This window comes from Gastrolobium bilobum, unplaced genomic scaffold (assembly GCF_033153095.1).
Source record: "Gastrolobium bilobum isolate Gb01-03AN ecotype WA unplaced genomic scaffold, APGP_CSIRO_Gbil_v1 utg6195, whole genome shotgun sequence".
NCBI lineage: Eukaryota > Viridiplantae > Streptophyta > Magnoliopsida > Fabales > Fabaceae > Gastrolobium > Gastrolobium bilobum.
The window spans coordinates 445,590-451,763 of record NW_026898878.1 but is presented as its reverse complement, the minus strand read 5'-3'; positions in this window follow the sequence as shown (position 1 = coordinate 451,763).

Genomic DNA, 6,174 nt, shown 5'->3' with positions numbered 1-6,174 from the left:
GTGGAAACATCTCTTTTTATGTCAGATACAATCTAGCTAGCATGTATATATTGACTTAAACTTCTAGAGTACTAAAAAATCTTTTGAGCCATATATATATCACGTATTAATTAACAAATTATATCACTTTTATGGTCTGCAATTTTCTTTTTTTCCATGATTAAAGCACATCACAACTATTTTATAACATGAACAAGTAATATTTCATTAAAAGAAAGAGACTGAAGTACTTATTGGTTTAATTAATATTTATTCATTAAACTAAAATAAAGTGTACATGAATCACTTCGTTGAATACGAATTTCGCATCTATAAGGAAAATGGTATGTCACCCATGAAATATGAAATTTTATCAGAAGGAGGGGATAACAATGAGCATGCAAGATGGGCAAAATTTACCAAAAATAGTGTGGCAGCTGATTTCTCTCATGCCCTTTTTACCCAATCCCATCCTCTAATTTGGTATTGAGGGGAAAGAGAGGGAGATAAGTGGGACCCAAGTGTAACAGAGTCATGTGGTAAGATTCAATAGCTAGAGGGAAGAAGTGTGAGGACCCACGAAAGAAGCCATGTGAGTTTGTTGGCCGTTTTGTAACCTTAAGGGTCAAACCCTATCCCATGTGCGCCGCTGCAGGGCACCCCACTGCATGCCCTCCCTTCTTTCCTCTGACCCTCTTGTAATCCTTTTATTTATTTATTTAAATTTTCCATTACAATTTACATATTTGCGCCCATGACTTAACAATGAACATTAAGAACAACTATTCCTATCCAATTATGGGCGGCTCAATTGATGTAAGAGAATTGAGTTGGCAGGGAAATACCTCGGTTAGATTCCTATCCTATCTTTGAAATTAGTACATAACCAATTAAAGAGTTGAAATTTGTAAAAATATTTGAGAAAACATACTTACTAGTCATCTCAAATAGGTAATTAACACTGGTATATATATATAAAAAAACAATGATTCCTACAAATATATAGGGTAAAAATAAATCTTACTTTTCTGAAACCTTTTCCCTGTATTTCTCTCCCTCACTTATTAGTCCAAACATAGAGTCCTTGAAATCTTCACCCATTTACAATGATCATCAATACACACACACCTTATTCCTAAGCTGCCAAACAAAAGAAGACCCACGATTTAGTCTTCAGCACCAAGACTGAATATAGAACCAAGTGGAAAGAGAGGGACCGTACTATAATAATCAGTGATATCAGTATAGACCAATAATGATTTATTTTTCCTTTGGTTGTGGTTGAAAATAATTGTACAATGATTATTGATCTTAAACTTTAAACACTTAAACAAGTTATCTATTAAAAAAGATGATAAAAAAATAAAATAAAGGTGAGACTCTTTCATATAGGGTCCCCATCTCACGCTTGTGGCAAATAGACCTTCCTAAGCTAACATCATTTGCTTAAATATATAATTTAACTATCGTTTTTTTCAAAGCGTAAAAAGTTGCTCCTTTTCTTGGATCTTGAAATGATATACCTAATATTGTGCTTTCGTTGAGCTCAATGACAAAGTTCAGATTCAATTCCATGTTTACCAAAAGTGTACACACAGCAATAAAGGTTCCCTCTCTCTTCATCATAGCATCCGCGAAATCGAAATACCCTTGTTGGAATTTGGAGCTGAGGTTTTACATGGCTTTTATAAAGAATCTTGGAATACACCACTCCAAAAATTATCTCAAAAGATGAGAGTGCTTAAGGCTTTATAAACTTCACATTCGTTGTTCATACAACCAATGTGGGACTTATATATCTCAACACGCCCCCTCACACAAGACCAAGGGTGAGAGTGCCCAAAGCCTTATAAACTTCACATTAGTTACTCATACAACCAACGTGGGACTATATATCTAAACAGTTTTGTTTATGTAAATGTTTGTGATTCAGTTTGTGCCAGTCCTGCACATGCTGCTTGTTTAGGCACTAGCTATCTAAGGTCGACTTTAATTTGCGAAACAGAATAGAGAATATAGGCACTGCTACGATAAATAATTAAGTTATGTTAGTACAGCAGCTAGCTAGGCTCATTATTTCACATGCATAACTCACATATTTGGCCATACAAACTATAGATCCAGCATGTTACATATTCTATTTCATGAACAAAGGATTTGCTCCTTAACCTTACCAATGTCTCTTTGCTGACTTATGCATGCGACATGTTCTTTTTTTTTCCTAATTTTTTTTTTAAAGGCAACATAATTTTTTTTTTGGTACAAAAAGAACTTCGTTATTCTACATGTTCTCTTTCTAGGGAAAGAAAAAGAAAAACGACTAGGGCCTAATGAACTCAACCCTCATTGCATCTCCAATTGTATACATGTACTAAGCTCAAGAGGATGTAAGTGCAAAACTTCCCAACCAAAGTTACTTCTGGGCTTCTGGCGCACTTCTCCGAGGGTATGAATAATAAAATAAAAAACAAAGAAGAATTCGCATAAAATATTGCATAAAATAAAGTTAAGAAGAAATTAAACACATGCTGGAAATTCGGTGCGGTGGTGGTTTATTATTAACCGTGCAAATTACACAAGTAATCTCACTTTGAACACAGTATAATTTTTATGATCGAAAACAAGTTGCTTTACAGATGGACTCTCTTGTAGTTTGAGCTTTCTACTAAATTCAAGACATATCCAATTTTTTTGGTACAAACTGTTGGGCTTCCTCCTTCAATGCTAAGCCTAAACCCATTGAGGGGTTTTCTAAAAACCCTAACCCTAGATCTCACCTCCTCTATATATTCATTAGTTGTGGGTGAGGCTAGGTTAAGTGAATGAGAGAACAGATTTGAGAGATTAGAAATTTGAGAGAAAATTGTTTGAGCAAAGCTTTATGCTTTGCATTTGAGAGATCTCTAGAGAGAGTTTGAGTGAAACATCTCTAGGGAGGTTTGATTATCACCATTGTTGGAGAGGTTGAGTTAACCACCACATTGGTGATTCTGATTATTTGTAACCATTATTTTTATAGTGGATTTTTGATCTGGACTAGGTCCCGTGGGTTTTTACTTCTTCATTGAAGAAGGTTTTCCCACGTTAAAATTGCTTGTGTTCTCTCTCTCTCTCTCTCTCTCTCTCTCCTTCTCTCTCTCACGTGTTTACGTTTTCATTTTTCCGCTGCGCTACCCGACCTGGTGAAATTCAGGCCGAGGTATTGCTGAGATCTGAGATCAAGGATCTCATTAACTGACTTCTGCAAAGGCCCATGAGCCGATCTGAGGGAACCGATTTTTTCCCAACAGTGGTATCAGAGCCAAGTTTGATGGGTTCTGAGGGAGACGAGATGGAGACCAGTGGCATAACCAATGATGGAGACATGTTCAAGTTGACCGCAGATAATTTCACCTATTGGAGACCGATGATGGAAGATAATCTCTACTGTAAAGATTTACATGAGCCCATTATCCTTGATGAGAGACCGGCAGACAAAACTGATAAGGAGTGGGAGATCCTGAGTCGGAAGGCGGTAGCCACGATCAGGAAATATATTGATAAAAGCCTTTTTGAGCACGTGTCCGAGTTAACGAACGCGTATGAGTTGTGGACGAAGCTGGAGTCCATGATTCATAAAAAGACTCCCAGGAATAAAGCATACCTGGTTCGCTGACTTGTGAAGCTTGAATACAAGGACGACATGAGCATGATTGAACACCTCAACACCTATAAAGGTATTGTGAATCAGCTGTCAAAAACTGAGATGAAAATTGATGTTGAGATGCAGGCTTTGCTGCTGTTGAGCTCGCTGCCAGAAAGCTGGGATACTTTGGTGGTGACTTTGAGTAATTCAGCTCCAGAAGGAAAGTTGAAGATGGATGTCGTGACAGACAGCCTCCTGAGCGAAGAAGTCAGGAGAAGAGAACGAGGTGTTTCGAGCACTTCTGAGGACAACGTTGCTGAGAACAAAGGAAAATATGATTCCCAGGGTAGAAGCAAAAGAAGGGGTAGAGATCGTGACAGAAGAGGAAAGTCCAGAGGTCGATCAAAGCCGAAATATGAGTTGAAGTGTTTTTACTGTGGATAGACAGACCATAAGAAGCCAGACAGCTGGACCCTGCAGAATGATGAGAAGAACGGCTCTGTGAAGCCGGATCAGATTATTCTCAAGAAGAGGGAAGACAAGAGCACCACTGCGGTGGCTGACAACCTGGATGCCGAGATATTCCTCCTTGGTGAGGATAATTATTTGAATGTTGCATATGATGACTGCACCTGGATTGTTGACTCTGGTGCCTCCTTCCACGTTACTCCACACAAAGGTTTTTTCTCCTCTTATCGAGGTGGTGATTTTGGAGTCGTGAAGATGGAAAATCAGGTGACCAGCAAGATTGTTAGTGTCAGTGATGTAACTCTGACCACGGATGTCGGATGCCGACTTGTGTTGAAAGATGTAAGGCATGTTCCTGACATTCGTTTGAACCTAATCTCGGTAGGCAAACTTGATGATGCCGGGTTAGTGAACTACTTCGGTAGTGTTAGATGGAAGCTGGCCAAGGGAAACTTGGTCGTGGCCCGAGGTAAGAAGGAAGGCTCCTTGTACGTGATGCAAGGAAAGATCAATGGCGGAGAAGCCAATTCTGTTCGAGATGAACCTAGCTTGGAACTATGGCACAAGCGCCTCGGCCACATGAGCGAGAAAGGGCTCCATATCCTAAACAAGAAAGGATTACTGACCGGGTTGAAAGGCCAAGCATTGGAGAGTTGCACGCACTGTCTAGCTGGAAAGCAGCACCGGGTTTCTTTTGTGAGACCGGAACAACCAAGACGACGCAGGAATATTCTTGACCTCGTCCATACTGATGTCCGCTCCTTGTCGGAAAGATCCCTTGGAGGAGCTCAATACTTTGTTTCATTTATTGATGACTACTCCCGCAAAGTGTGGGTATATTTGTTGAAGTCTAAAGACCAGGTACTTCAATCCTTTAAAGAATTCCATGCAATGGTTGAAAGGGAGACTGGCAAGAAATTGAAGGTGGTCCGATATGATAATGGTGGTGAGTATTGCGACCCTTTTGATGCATATTGCAGAGCGGCCGGGATTCGACTTGAGAAGACGCCCCCTAGGACTCCACAGTTGAATGGACTGGCTGAGAGGATGAACCGAACTATTGAAGAGAAGGTCCGAAGTATGTTTTCCAATGCCGGATTGCCGAAATCATTCTGGGGAGAAGCCGTCAAAATAGCTGTTGACTTGATCAACCTCTCACCATCACAGCCACTTGAAGGAGAAATTCCAGAAGAAGTCTGGACAGGTCGAAAAGCGGCCTATAATCAACTGAAGGTGTTTGGATGCCGAGCTTTCATGCATATTCCTAAAGATGAAAGGGAAAAACTTGATGCGAAGACTAAATAATGCATCTATCTTGGTTCGCCGAGATGTGAGTTCGGGTTCTGACTCTGGGATTCAATTAATAAGAAGATCGTGAGAAGCCGAGATGTGATCTTTCATGAAGATGAGAACATTCATGACATCTCGAAACCCAAAGTTCGGGTTATAGTCAGACGTGAAGAACCCATCCCTCTTGTCCGAGCTGAAGCAGGGGGAGAAAATCAAGAGAATGAAGAAATTGATGACCAGCAACAAGCTGAAGATGACCAAGACATTGAGGTCCAAGTTGATGATGAGATCCGGGATGAGAATGATGAACCGAGTTCTTAAGCTGAAGAACAGCCTAGATATCCAACTCGAGAAAGAAGACCCTCTACGAGATACCCATCTGATGAATACACCGTTGTTGCTGAAGACAGTGAGCCTCAGAGTTATGATGAGGCTGTGATGAGCTCAGAGAAAGAAGAATGGAAAAAGGAAATGCAAGACGAGATGAAGTCTCTGCACGAGAATCAGACTTATGAGCTGACCGAGTTGCCTAAAGGAAGACGAGCTTTGAAAAATAAATAGGTCTACAAGATTAAGAATGAAGGGAACGAGAAAAAGTCGAGATACAAAGCCTGGATTGTAGTGAAAGGCTGCAATCAAAAGAAGGGTGTAGACTTTGAGGAGATTTTTTCTCCTGTGGTGAAAATGAGCTCGGTCCGAACAGTGTTAGCTATGGCAGCTTCGATGGACCTCGAGGTAGAACAAATGGACGTGAAGACAACATTTCTTCACGGTGATTTAGAAGAAGAAATATATATGGAGCAACCTGAAGG